This window comes from Dermacentor albipictus, unplaced genomic scaffold, assembly GCF_038994185.2.
Source record: "Dermacentor albipictus isolate Rhodes 1998 colony unplaced genomic scaffold, USDA_Dalb.pri_finalv2 scaffold_19, whole genome shotgun sequence".
Classification (NCBI taxonomy): domain Eukaryota; kingdom Metazoa; phylum Arthropoda; class Arachnida; order Ixodida; family Ixodidae; genus Dermacentor; species Dermacentor albipictus.
Window position 1 is genome coordinate 2,476,417 of NW_027225573.1, and position 15,163 is coordinate 2,491,579.

Below are 15,163 nucleotides of genomic sequence, written 5' to 3' on the forward strand. Positions count from 1 at the left end.
GCGTACTCGCGGTCGTGCTCCTCTTGGAAGAAGGAAAAAGAAATCGTAACGATCAAAGTAAAAGAGAATATATCGTTCAAAGAGGCACGCAGGCGGGTAGTGTACCTGCCAAAGAAAGGCTTTGCCGAAGTGGCGCGTCAGGGGGCAGCGTCACAACGGCCTCCGGCGGCTGTCCGACCCACAGGCAGTGAGTCGGCAGTTACGCCATCTGCCCCTGCGCCGGTTGCAGCTAGCGCTGCTCCGTCAACACAGCAGCGGGTACCATCGATCCCGAAGGTGGGCGCAGCCGAGGCTGCCCCAACCTCCCCGGCCCCTTCGAGCGCTGGCAACAGCCGGCGCAGCCAAATCCCGCAGGGTGCCCCATCGACCTCCGGGCTGGTGGGCACAGGGGTCTTGCCCTCCAAGGCCGGACTCTCTCTTGTAACTTCTCGCTCGCAAGAGCACGTGTCCGGCGCCTCACAGGAGGCAATGGACACTACACCTATCCTCAAGGGGCGCCAAGCGCCTAAGGAGCGGCGAGGCTCCCTCGAACGCTCCAGAAAAGGCAGAACCCCCGTTACAGGGCCTCGAAAGAGCTCTGTAACCTAAGGCATCACCTCCGTTTCCATACACACAGCACTCATTTACTTTCAATATGGATACACAAATTATTCAATGGAACGTTAGAGGTCTTCTTAGGAACCTTGATGACGTGCAAGAGCTTATCCAAAAACACAATCCAAAAGTGCTGTGTCTACAGAAAACACACTTAAAACCACAACACACAAACTTTCTCCGACCATATGTCAAGTTCCGCAAAGATCGCGATGATGCTGTCGTATCATCAGGCGGTGTTGCCATTTTTATTCATAAAAGTATCTCCTGTCAGCGTTTACAGCAACAAACGCCCCTTGAATCAGTGGCGGTTCGAGCTGTTCTTTTAAATAAACTCGTCACCATTTGCTCGCTTTACATACCCCCACACTACAAATTAACGAAACATGAATTCCAATCCTTTATTGATCAATTGCCAGAACCTTATGTTGTTATTGGCGATTTCAATGCGCACAGCTCCCTGTGGGGCGACTCTCGTATAGATGCGCGAGGTCGTCTTGTTGAACATTTGCTTTTTTCTTCTGGTGCGTGCCTTCCGAATAAGAAGAAACCCACTTATTACTGTCTTGCAAACAATACCTTTCCTTCAATTGATCTGAGCATACTTTCTCCGTCCATACTGCCTGAACTCGAATGGGAAATTACGAACAATCCCTACGGAAGCGACCACTTCTCCATACTATTAAGAACACTTAAAGAAAATGAATATCCACCACGGGCTCCTTGGTGGAAGATTGACACAGCAGACTGGGAGAAATTCCGAAACTTAACTAGTATATCATGGGATGACGTCTTCTTTAGAAATCGATGCTGCTGTGGAGTACTTCACAGCCTTCATAATAGATGCCGCATCTAAATGCATACGTGAAGTAAGTGGCTCGGCATGCAAACGGCATGTCCGTGGTGGAACGATGAATGCAGAATTGCACGTAGGAATCAGAACAAAGCGTGGGGGTTGCTACGCGCTTCGCCCACTGCAGAAAATCTTGTCAACTTTAAGAAAGTAAAGTCCCAAGGCAGGAGAACCCACCGACAGGCTAGAAAAGACAGTTGGGAGAAGTTTTTATCGAGTATAAACTATTATACAGATGAGGCCAAAGTATGGAACAAGGTAAATAAAATTAGAGGACGACAAACACATTCACTCCCTCTGGTAAATACACAGGGCAATACAATATCAGGCAGACTTACTTGTGGAGCACTTTGAGAGCGTATCGAGTTCAAATCATTATTCGCAATCCTTCCTGAAATATAAACAAATAGAAGAACGTACGCCATTAAGAAGAAAATGTCGAGAGAATGAGCCTTACAACCGTCCTTTTAGTATTGCCGAATTGAGAGCTGCCCTGAGCGCATGCGAGAGCTCCGCACCAGGATCTGATAGAGTCATGTATGAAATGCTCAAAAACTTACACAATGATACGCAAGTTACACTACTCACACTTTTCAACACCATCTGGAATGCAGGGTACCTTCCAACCGCATGGAAGGAAGCCATTGTGGTCCCTGTTTTGAAACAAGGCAAAGACCCTTCCTCAGTGGCAAGTTACCGCCCGATAGCCCTTACAAGTTGCATTTGTAAGGCGTTTGAAAAAATGATAAATCGGCGACTCATTCCCTTGAACAGAGCAAAATGCTTGATCCTTATCAGTGCGGCTTCCGAGAAGGGCGCTCCACAACCGATCTCGTATGTGTTGAAGCAAATATCCGGGACGCATTTATACATAAACAGTTCTTCCTATCGATATTTCTCGATATAGAAAAGGCGTATGATACAGCGTGGCGTTACGGAGTCCTAAGAGACTTGTTAGAAATGGGCATCCATGGTAATATGCTTAACCTAATAGAAAGCTATCTGTCCAGTCGTACCTTCCGGGTAAAAGTCGGCAATGTACTTTCACCTCCTTTTATGCAAGAAACGGGTGTACCCCAAGGAGGCGTGCTCAGCTGCACACTCTTCATCGTGAAGATGAACACGCTTCGCGCTTCATTACCACCGGAAATCTTTTATTCTGTCTACGTGGACGACATACAAATAGCTTTCAAATCTTGTAACCTCGCAGTCTGCGAGACAGGTACAGCATGGCCTGAACAAAGTCACAATGTGGGCAGACAAGAATGGATTTAAGATCAATCCTAACAAAAGCTCTTGCGTTCTTTCTACAAGAAAGAGAGGAATGATCCCAGATCCTTGCTTAGAACTATGTGGACAACAAATACCCGTAAACAAAGAGCACAAATTTCTAGGTGTTATACTAGACTACAGACTCACTTTCGTCCCCCACATTAAACATCTTAAAGAAAAATGTCTGAAAACAATGAACCTAATGAAACTTCTCTCCCATACTTCGTGAGGTAGTGACAGGAAGTGCTTAATTAATCTCTATAAGAGTCTGATCCGTTCACGATTAGATTATGGTGCCGTGATCTATCATTATGCCGCCCCGAGTGCGCTAAAGATGCTAGACCCTGTTCACCATCTAGGTATCTGTTTAGCCACAGGGGCTTTCAGAACGAGTCCCCTACAAGGTTATATGCAGAATCGAATAAGTGGTCACTTCATATCCAGAGAACATACATCAGCCAAACATATTTTTTGAAAGTCAACTCTAATCCTCAACATCCGTGTTATAATACCGTTAACGAGATGACATATGCTACACTCTTCCGCAATCGTCCCTCCGTAAGACAGCCTTTTTCGATGCGTGTGAGGGAGCTTAGTCATGAAATGCATGTTCCACTCCTCGAGCTTCGCCTAATGCATCCAGCCAAGCTGCTCCCTCCTTGGGAGTGGCAGCTGATACAATGCGATATATCTTTCATGCAAGTTACAAAACACGCTCCAGAGATTGAAATCCAAATGCATTTCCGGAAACTCCAGCACAAACACTCCTGCACGGAGTTGTACACAGACGCATCGAAGTCACATGACGGGGTGTCCTACGCAGCCGTCGGTCCATCCTTCTAGGAAACCGATGTACTGCATCCGGAAACTAGTATCTTTACGGCTGAGGTCTACGCACTATTGTCGGCTGTGAAGCATATCAGGAAATCCAAACTCCAGAAATCAGTCATATATACGGACTCCCTTAGTGTTGTGAAGGCCTTGATGTCATCCTCCAACCACAAAAATCCGGTAATTAATGAACTCTATTCCGTTCTGTGTAAAGCGTATATAGGTAACCAGCATGTCATCAGATGCTGGGTGCCAGGTCATAGGGGCATCGAAGGTACTGTTCTGGCGGACCAGATGGCCACGTCAGTTGCATCGCATTCTGCTAATCCCACCGCTGCAGTTCCTGTCACAGATCTGAAGCCCTTCTTACGGAGGAAACTACGGAACCACTGGCAACGCCTATGGGACGCGGAAACAAATAATAAGCTCCACGTGATAAAGCCACAGTTAGGATTCTGGCCCTCTGTAACAAAATCACGCCGAACAGATGTCCTATTCTGTCGTCTCAGAATAGGACACACATTTGGCACCCACAATTTTCTACTCATCGGAAGTGACCCTCCAACCTGCGGTAGATGCGAGGAGAGGCTTACCGTCCTCCACGTCCTCCTGGAGTGTCGGAAAGCCGAATCTGAAAGAAAGAAACATTTTCCCTTAGCATACCGTCAGCACATTCCCCTTCATCCTGTAATGTTACTCGGCCCAGATTCTTTATTTGACACCAGCGCAGTCCTAAGTTTTCTGAAAGATGTTGTCTTGCATGTTGTTAGCCCCACATGTTCGTAGCGGGTCCTCTCTTCAGAGGATGCCGCTGTGATAGCTCTTTCGCATAGCACGTGCCTCTAGGCCCTTGTGTTTCAAGGACTCTGGCGAGGCAGCAGTGCTCCAAGTAATTTTACCATCTTATATATTTTCTATTTTGCATCATTCATCTACGATGGATTTTAATGTTCATAGTATTCGTCATTAGTCATCGCCATAATTTTATAGCACGTAGACTTTACGCACTTTACAACGACTATTTTTAGGCCACTTTACAGCCAAGTCACATCTTCCATAATACATCAACATTACCACTTGTCATGGCGCTCTTTGGCCAAACCTGGCCCTTGCGCCACAAAACACCACACATCATCATCATCATTGTCATTGTGTCGTAGTGAGACAGTCGTTATCATGCACCCGTTGTCATATAGTCGTCATGATGCCGCCGTGGTTGTGCCACCATCGAACGTCCAGCTGCGTCATCCGTTTGTCGTCACACCTTCGTCGTGAAGCCATCGTGTCATAGCGTAGTTGTGACGCCATCGTCATTATGCACTTGTCATAATGTCGTCGTCAAGCTTTTGTCATTATACGATCGCCATCAGTTAGGAATAGTCATCGCACTCTCGTCGCACCATCCTCATCATACCGCTGTTGTCATTGTGTCATTCCATCGTCGTCACTACGTCGGCACCATACAGTCGTCGTCATCCCTCAGTCCTCACAGCCGACCTTGGCAAGCAAGTAACACAGCAAAGTGGAACGATACCGGATTATGTCTCACAGAAGCATCAGAATGACCACTACAGATGGTAAATAATCGTGGCTTCAGAAATATGGCGTGTCGCTAAATAGCTCGAATGCTAATCGCATCACTGTCGACAGTCATCGTGAGATGAGTTCTGGAGCAATTTCTCTGGAAACCTATGGGTGTCGAAAATCCCAGGTAGCACACAAAGTCTTGAAAACGTCGTATTAAGGGATTCAACGTCTGAAACGTATTTTTGACCAAAATCGACGCATCAAAGACGTTCCAAACAAGACAGCTTAAAAACGAGGGGTGATTACGTTTTGAAAACAACTTCACATAACTCGTTCTATCTGTTTAGTTATCAAGCGTACCGCGTACGTTTTCGACAGCGCCGTTATTGGCGGGAGAATTCCTCGCTTGTCAAACAGCACTCGTCGTGTCAATTGCTCCTGTATTCGACCTACATCAGAGGGAGTGCGGCAAGAAAAAGAAATTCTTTTGTGGTGTTAACCTCACGTCAGAAGAGACAAAAGATTGCAAATGAACGTGGCATCCCAAGGGGAAGTGTTTTGCGCCACGAGGAAGTGGAGCGCGAGTACAGAAACATCAAAGCCGCCCTTACGGCAATGGTAGCCGGCCGAGCCTTCAACAGGAAGAAAGATCTGTATGACTACCCGGCTCCTTCCAGTGTGTTTGGCATATCAAAGGTGTCATCACTAAATGTGACAACGAGCTCCTGGTAAATGAGCAGCGTCGCATGCAAATGCTTCAAAATTCCCGCTGGACAAGGCAGCTATGCCGTGTTTCCTCTTATTCACAATGCAGTGATGTGAATACCTTACCGCGGAACGGCTCAATGTTCTTTTACTGCTGAGGCACGAGTCCAGTACAGTTTTCGTGCGTATAAAGGTAACAGTTTGTGCCCAGTCATCGGAATAATGAAAATTGCGGTTTTAATATAAACAGTCCGATGACTTGGATATATATATATATATATATATAAAGTGTTTGTTTAACTCCATATCAAATTTTAGGCGATAGCTTATGCATATGCAATACAGTAAGCGTACATTATTCATCAAAGAACGCGCTTCCCCGTGAGACACATGAACAACTTGGAGCTTGGTTCCAGAGCGCTAAATCATGCAAGTCACATGCAGCATAAATAAAAGTATCGAGTTAATAAGCGAACATCACTTTTGGTGCCAACGGAGGGTCACATCGGTACAGTCGTTTCTGGTAACGCTGCTTCGTAGGAAGTGTGGCAACGAATTCTATACTGTGAGCACAATGTACATAAAAAAAATTTGCAGAAACCATCGTCGATGATTGTTAATGCAAGCGATTAGTCCCAACGAACGAGCGAACAAAAGAACGCTAGAGAAAGCGAGCGAGAGAGAGAGCAAAATATAGTTAGCGTGAGAGCGAACGAAGGAAAGCGCGAGCGTTTTCCTTGCAGATCAACAGTCCGACTACCGACCACCGACGACTGAACTACGAAAACATCCGACGGAGAGGAGACAGAAAGCTATTCGCTTTAATATTTCTGAAACTCGTCGCTATAGGCTCGCCACGCTTGGTCGCAGAGGGTGGTGTGATCGCACCTATATAGAAGCGGCGATTGTTTTTTAACATGCTGTAACCACAATGACGCGGCACTGAAAGCGGAAGGCGTCCGAAATGAGAGAGGAAACTGAAAGGACTTGCGGAACGCCCAGTGGCAACTTCCAGCTCACCATTCTTGCTGCAGATGGAGTGGCTAAAGAACAACGAAAGAGCGCGCGGCGTCTGGCTCTGCGCAACTTGATTCACGGGTTGAGAACTACAAAAGCGCAATGCGCACGACACCCAAGACGCGCACACCAAGGCGCCACACCACGGCGCGTCAGCCTCTTCAGCGGCTTGTACAATATTGAACTACCCATCAACGCGATCCAACCTTGCGCAAGGTGGCGATACCATCGTCACATAATGTGACCAAGGCGGCCACGTGATTCGTGATGCCGGGCAGCATGCCGCGGGCGGCTGGGCATAGTTGCGTCACCGCACTCGCATTTTTCTGTGGTGTGTTTGCTGCTGTTCTGAATGTGCTGCCGCTGCCCTTTGTCACGTAAGTGTTGCAGTGTTTTGCTGTCAAGACAACGACATTCTGTGATTAGTTCGGTTGTGCGATCTGTTTGCGTGGTTTTAATTTGGAAATCGGTAGTATTTTCAGTTGGAGGGCGCCGAGTGGAGGGCACTAATCAGCTCTTCAAGTTCATTTTCATGTTATGTGAGGCGCCTGTTCAATAACGCTGTAATTAAGGAGTTAAGGGCAGTATAAGGACGAAAGTCAGAGGGACGAAATTGTGCTTGTGTGTCCCTAGCGTCGGCCGCTATGCGTGATCCTAACAAGAAAGTCGAATTTTGCAGAATGCGTATAAAAGCGGCAAAATTGCTGTCTCTGCGCTCCTTGCCGATCTCCGCAATAGAGCCGTCATCTTGGTATTTTAGTCTCCCGTTTAGCAAGAGTGTTGCAGACAAGAGAACTAGCACAAACGGGCTTTCTTTAATGATTCAGTACTATAGATAGTACGGTATCCCAAGAGGTAAGGTCAAGTGCCCGCCCTATTCTCTCGCGCTTCAGCGCACTGACAGAATTTTGCGTGCACCACATATACCGTGCTTTTATCGTTCGCGCTTCAGGTTCTCGATTGTGTTTTCGCTCCCTTTACCCACGTGATGGATATTTCATGGTCTTACGGGGAACTTGTGTCAAATATATGAAACGCCCAAATCCAATTTTATTTGATGCCTCAAATGGTAGTAATATATTGAGCCCCTTGTAGCTTTGTGCTCCTTATCAATTTTTTTACTTGGCGAATGGATACAGCATGTACGCTGCATAACTCGCTTGTGGATACTGCGTACGTGAGTCGGGTATGCCCTTGGTATAAAATAACTTGTATGCTCCAGGTAGTACGATTGTTTGCAGTTTGGGACATGTGTCGGACTGTACGCTGTGCGCCCTTCGCGCTTTACTTAGTCGGCCGCCTGCCGAGTTCGTGTGGGTGCCATGTGTGCGCATGGAGTTTGCGAAGAGCTCGCACGGTTTTTTTTTTTCGATTTGTCTTCTGTTCGCGCGCTTCGCACAACAGGGCATGCCGCAGTTCTTTGTCCTTGTGCAAAACATTTTCATAGAGGAAGTCTGTGCATTATTTGATACCGGTTTCACACGGGGCCCTTTTGACCGCGATCCAGCCCGTTACAAATCGAATTTCTCGGTGGTGATTGGCTCCTTTGCGCAAGCTGCGCGGGTGAGGGAATCGCATCGATAATTTCGATCCGGATCGGGCTTGATCGCGATCAACAGTGGTTGTGTGAGACCGGTATTATACATGGCTCCCACATAGGGAACACTAAGTTCAATGCTACTGAATGAAGAGCAAGTGCATATATATGCCAGCGGTGGTATGTGGGCAAGTCTTTCTGGTGAAGCCAATGCTTGTGCATTCAAAACATTTCAGCTACCAGGGTAGTGCATCAATGTGTCTACTTTGACAAAATGGAGCACCAGTGCAGATATCTGGGCTTACCTGTCCCAGACAGCATGTGTGGCTACATTGAAACCACTACCAGCATGTGCGGCTGTTCTATTTCCAGCGGGACTGCAGAATATTCAGTAGCGTGCTTTCAAGCTGTTCATCGATGAAGCTCTGCCAGTACTGTGTGCCAAATATTTTTGGACGTGAAAGTGGGGGTGAACTGGTAAGCATCAGTGGAACTGTGCCTGGACTCTGTGGCTAATATTTTTGGATGTGAAAGTGTGGGCGAACTGGCTAAGAATTGGCTGTGGACTACATGTGTTAAACCTTTTTCTCATTCAGAGTGCTTTTTTATTTATTTTATTTTATATTTATTTCTTTATTTTAGGAAACTGGAGATGTGCGCAAAGTGTGAAATGTCAGTGAGCTAATTAACGTATTTGCTGGTTTGCAAATTATTCTTTGCAACTTTGTTTTTGCCAGAGTAGTACAAATTTGCCTCTTGTATGGGGCTTTTTGGATAAACCAATTACTATTTATTATGACCATTGCTTCCTTTGTTACACAAATGCAGCTTCCAGTGCATTCCAGTTTCTTTCCATGTTTATGTAAGTTTCTAATATGAGGCTTGCATATTCATTTCTCACGTTCTGGAGTGGAAACATGCAGCATTACTCAGTCTCATCGTTCACCGTACTACATTAGTGCTTACTTGTTACACTGACTCCCCCGTTTATGTATTCTGGGGCCGTATAACGTAAAACTATTCCAATATATTTTAATTCCGAACTCCTGACGTCAAATTTGCGTAACCGCCGACGCAGGCATCAGGCGTTCACCCGCAGGGTTGTCTGAACAAACCAATCAAATGCTCCCCGCGTTCATAGGAGGTCACTTTTGTTTGCTTGAAAAACGAACAACATTGCCTGCACTGAGCGCAATTGGCTCATCAGAGGGGAGGAGCATGCTCAAGTTGAACGGAATTCGATAGGGCTGAGCCACTGCACTGAATATCGATAATCGGATGAAGAGGGTGGTGCCGGCGTCTGCGATCGGTCCGCTTTCTCTTACTGAGCTTGCGGTGGCTCATCGACAATCGCGGCGGGATGCGACGGAAGCTTAAGAATGACGCTAAAACGGATCTTCAGCAAAGAAAAGTTGGCAGATCGTGGTCGTAAACGTGCCGAAAGTGCTCGAAAACGTTACACGGCCGCGCAAAAAGCTTTATTACAGGCAAATAAACCCATGCTCTCCGGCAGGGGCGAGTAGCCAGTGTCTGAGCCACTGGCGGCAGCCATCTTCTATTCTTTTCGGAACGGGGTAGCCTGCAGCTATTCAGAAGAGAATTCAGTTTCGTTCGGCACATTAATACATATTTAACGTGTTCACGTCACTTTGACGCGGTAAGATTCTGCAGTTTTGTGAAGTCGCGTGAGAGGCAGGTGAAGTGGGTGCAGCCCGAAAACTTTTGACCAATAGCCGAGGGCTAATGGTAAAGAAGCGTTGAATCAGAAATAAATATTTTTGTTTTGTTCGGTCCAATTATGCATAATCAGTGTGTACACGTCACATCAGATGGGGAGCTATCGCGGTTTTCGTGACGACGCGTTACAGACAGGTGAAGTGGGGGTGGTCCAAAAAAGTTAATAGTTTTACGTTATAGCGCCCCTATACTAGTTTCACTTTATTGCGTTTTTACTGTATAGTTCTTTTTCTAGCCATTACCTTCTGTGATATATCCTAAAGGCAATATTTCCAATTTTGCATTGTTCCCATTGTTAGATTTCTGTCACAGGATTGTTTTATAATGCTATGCGGTGGTATTTCTTCTTGTGCTCTTTTCAAGCTTCTAGCTGATTGGTAACATTGCTTGGAGGCAGTTACCATCCGATTCAAGCTCTTGCATTTTTCAGTTTACTTGTTCCATTCGCTCCGATGTCACTTCTGGATAACTCTAGTTCATCTAATAGCACGTGCTCGTTACTAAATGAGAAACTTTAGTACTCCATATTTTTCTGTTCATTTTTGTATGTGTACTTGGAGTTTTGTTTATGTACTAGTGAATGCTCACTTTCGAGTTCATTACAAATCCTTTCTGCGATTTTTGTCATTGTTGATGTACTTTTACTTCTATTTGCATTTCTCACACATTTTGCTTGAACCTTGCATAAGCATTAAATCTTAATAAAGTGCTTTTGCTTGGTCGCAATGTTCTCATTTCATGCACTCTTGGCATGAATGCCTTGGTCAGGCCGCCTGCCAAGACGTGACCATTTGTTTTTTGCAGGATGTCATTCCCATTTTGGTTGTAAGCATCGTAGCTTACTAAAGGCGGTATTAAGGATTCATTATTCCTAACATTATTCCTCTACCAAGTCACATTTTCATGTGACTTGGTAGAGGATGCGCCGGCCATGCGGGCACCAGTGCTTGGCACTGTGCCATGGCTCTTACAGTCATCACCGACGCTTCTACACATCCGGGGCGCGATTGGAGATCGTTGTTGGAAACGCCCGTTCAGTTTCACCTCACGCGATTGGCCTAGGCCGTGCCGACGGGTGCGGCTGACGACGTCGGCTCGGCATAGGCCAGTCGCGTGAGGCGAAACTGAACGCGCGTTTTGAACAACGACGTCCGATCGCGCCCTTGGCACCCGCGAAAATTCGCTTCAGATAATCGTAAACCTTTCAAGACCACTTCTAGACCAGCTTTTTGATAACGTCCTAAAAACTTTTAGAAATTGGTTACGAATAGTTTTGGCAAAGGGATTATTTGTGTCTTTCCCAATCCTATTTCTAGACCAGCTTTTCGAATACGTTTTGCAGACCTGTTCTAGATCGTCTCAAGAGAGTAATTAAGCCGGACATTAGCAGACATATACGACGTTTTCCCAACGAAGTTCTCTCATTCGTGTCTTCTTTAACCCGTTTTGATCGTCTTGGACAAACGCTACGAAAACGTTACGTATCTCTTTTGTGCTACCTGGGATACTGGAAACAGTTGACGGCTTTCTTCAAAGAGAGGTGAAAATTGTACTATACTTGCACAAAAAACGTCTGCCCCTTGCACCCTGGCGACTTGGTTCGTTAGCGTGTGCTGTTGATGGCTGGCCAGTGTCCGGTGCTGTCAGTGCTGACGCAGGCTGCCGACAGGGAGCGTAGCCAGGGGAGCGAGGTGCGACCACCAGGCACGTGCCCTCCCTGTCCCGCTCCCCGGAATGTTTGTGCAGGAAGGTTACCGTCACAAAACGATGTGCAAGAACGACAGCGTGCCTTCCTACCCTACTCCGGTCAAGTGGGCAGCCGCAGCTATTCCTACTCGAAAAAAAAAAATCTTAGCTGCACAACTCGCTACAGGCACCAACTTCCTTTTGCTCCTCTTAGGCAGCTGTCATCACTTATACCCTCCGGCACAAGGCCTGCGCGAAGCCCCTTCCTACTGTAACAGGTCATAGCGTGCATTCCCTGCCGAAAAACAAGGCACTTTCCTGGTGTTTAGGCAGCATATTGCTACAAACATTCAGTGCCTCAAATGCCGAATGTCGCGAATTCGCGACATACCGTAGCCAAAGCGGCAATGCGAAAATTCACTGTATTTCAAAATTCATACACACCCATCATAATAGCTGGGATGTAAACAATACGAAAATATTTTTGTAAACATCAAGTGACATTCTTTATGTTCACGAAGCTGTAGAAAATAGCGTGACCTCTCACGTGGGAGTACCTCGTAAATCACGACTCTAAACAATAGTGGCCAGTTTCCCGCTCTTGCTCCTAGATGGCAGCGCATGCCAGTGCTGGAAAATATTTTCACGAATGCGTGACCAGTGGCACTTAAGCAAGAAAACGTACGGTCAGGGCATAAGTTGAACTTATTATGTATGTCGCGAATTCGCGACAACCGGCGTTAAAACGATTCGCATGGTGTGCGTCATCTACTTCATGTTATCTTTAAAAGGATAAAAATTACTGCGTTTTACGTGCCAAAACCACGATATGATTATGAGGCGCGCCGTAGCAGGGCACTCCGGAAATTTTGACCACCTGAGGTTCTTTAACGTATACCTAAACCTAAGTACACAAGTGTTTTCGACCCCCACAGAAATGCGGCCGCCGTGGCCGGGCTTCGATCCCGCGACCTCTTGCTTAGCAGCCTAACACCATAGCCACTAAGCAACCACGGCGGGTTTCTTTAAAAGGAACTCATGCGCCCAGCATAGCAGCTAGCAGTTTCGTACACTTTCTTTGGCATCCGCGTAAATTTAGATGCCATTCGTCATGTCACAGATCACGCGATCATGTAACGCTTAATGTGCACATTTACACATGATCGCGTCAAGGGCATAAGTTCGAAGTAGGCGGGGGTATTAATTAGGCCCATCCGTCAAGTCCGAAACCACCCGAACAAATCTCACAGAAACAGCCCTTCAAGAAAACACGTGCAATCGATATCAGCGGAATGGGAAAAGTCAGACTGATTCCTCTTACTACGCCTGTATTTCAACATACCTTCAAATATTATGTTTGGCAACAGAAGAGAGGAAGGAACAAGCGGGAGTGGACAAGAGCGTGCCCGCATTCTCTTCAGTTGTGTCTCCAAGCGTCAGCGCCCGCCTTTACAATTATAATAAAGGTTTTCTTACCGGTCGCTCTATACAAATTCAAATCACAAAAGAGCTTTCAGCGCCATACGCCCTTAGTATTGGAGTCTCTCAAGGCTCAATCCTATCACCCACTCTCTTCAATATCGCTTTGCTCGATCTGCCTGCCCGGCTCTCTTCCATCCCACTACTCGAACACAATATTTATGCAGACGATATTACTATATGGTGTTGCAAGGGGTCCCTAGTAGAACAGGAGCACACCATCCGGTGAGGCTTTGATACCATTCACGAATGCGTTAACGGTATTGGGCTTAAGTGCTTTCCAACAAAATCTGAGTACATAGTAGTAACTAGTCAAGTAGGCCGCCGCGCGGAAGAGCAGCGCCAAAGCATCAGTCTCCTTATCGAACACACCCAAATACCGCGCCGATCTAACATCAAAATACTGGGCTTCGTCCTTCAGGATGATGGTAGAGCCGAAGTGTGGTTGGAAAAAACAATCCGATAACTAAACCAGATATACCACATGCTATCCAGAGTAACACGTAAACACAGAGGACTAAAGGAGCAGGAACTTCGAAAAATTATTGAAGCGCTTGTCTACTCCCGAGGGCTCTACCAACTTCCATGTCAATCTCTCACCAAGACCCAGCACTCCAAATTAGAAACGGCGCACTACAAATATAGCAGTTTAGCTTTAAGAGCCCCTCGATTTCCCGCAAACAACCTCTTGGCCGGCACTGGGCTTTTCAACACACTTGACGAACGCATTACAATTTCCAGACAAGCGTAAATTCAAAGGCTTCGAACATTCCTACAAGGGCGCAAACTGCTCGAACATCAAGGATCCCAGAGAGATGCCCTACCCCTTTTCCACCGCTGTATTCCCCACCATGAGACTCACAACCCAGGTTCACGGTCCTACCCATACCACAACATATGCAGCTGTACAAACACAAAGCTCGCCGCTCCGTATAAATGTAAACGAGTAAATAGGGAAAACCCACTACCAGACACTACGTATTATTATACGGACGCTAGTGACTCGGAGGGTAGATGTCTAACTCCAGTAGTCGGCCCTGGCTACGAACATGTAAACGCACACATAGAAGTCCCCGACCTATCCGACGCGGATGCTCTTGCTATTCTCGAAGCAGTCATCCGGCCTCATCATCCTGCCCAACGCATCTTTATTCGCACCGATAGCCAAGGCGCATGCCGCATGTTTCGCGACAACTGGCTACCTGAGCATGTACACAGCCTACTTCATTGTCACTTGGATGCACACCATTCGCTCTGTGTTACCTTGCAGTGGACAGCTGGGTACCAAGGCATGCGGGCGGAGGGGGGGGGGGGAGGATTCCCGAGCTTATTAGCTAACCCGCGTAGTTACTTTTTCGGGTCCTCGGTGCCTGTGGGCTTCCGTATTTAATCCAAGGGAACACAGAAAGTCTTTGCACAAGGAGCGCACATCACTTCTCAAGGAACTTCGCGCCAATGTCGTCGCCTTTATTACCCCTCCAGCTAACCTCTCGCGAGACGACAGCGCTATTCTCCGAAGAGTTCAAACAAACTCAATAGTGACTCCTGTTTTCCGTCACTATACTCAAGGCCTGCCTGGGCCACCTAAATGCCCGAACTGCATAGAATATCCGTCCCTAGAGCATTGCTTATGGCATTACCCTCACACTCAACCCAAACTGCAGTCAGCCCTCTCCGCCATATCGATTAACATCCAGCCATGGTCATGGACGGACTAGCTCACTCCACCACTCCTTGCAACTAACATTCTCCTGCCAGTGCTTATCCGGCACGTCAGAGACGTGTTGGGTGAGGACGGGTAGCTGACCGACCAGAGGTGAGCGCCGGACGCTGACGTAATAATAAAAGTTTTTTTTCTCTCTCTCCAAGCGTCAAACAAGCAATACGTTCTCTATTTTGACTCCGCTTCCTAGCTTCAGTATGGT

General features: G+C 46.8%; 1 protein-coding gene across 1 annotated transcript in view; it reads right to left on the bottom strand.

Moving 5' to 3' along the window:
* Positions 1-15,163, bottom strand: part of LOC139052112 (thiopurine S-methyltransferase-like) — a 190,769-nt gene that overhangs the window by 125,651 nt on the left and 49,955 nt on the right. Inside the window, exon 2 of the mRNA XM_070529211.1 lies at positions 4,144-4,181. The gene's annotated coding sequence lies outside the window, so the exon portion shown is untranslated. The remainder of the gene's footprint in view (positions 1-4,143; positions 4,182-15,163) is intronic.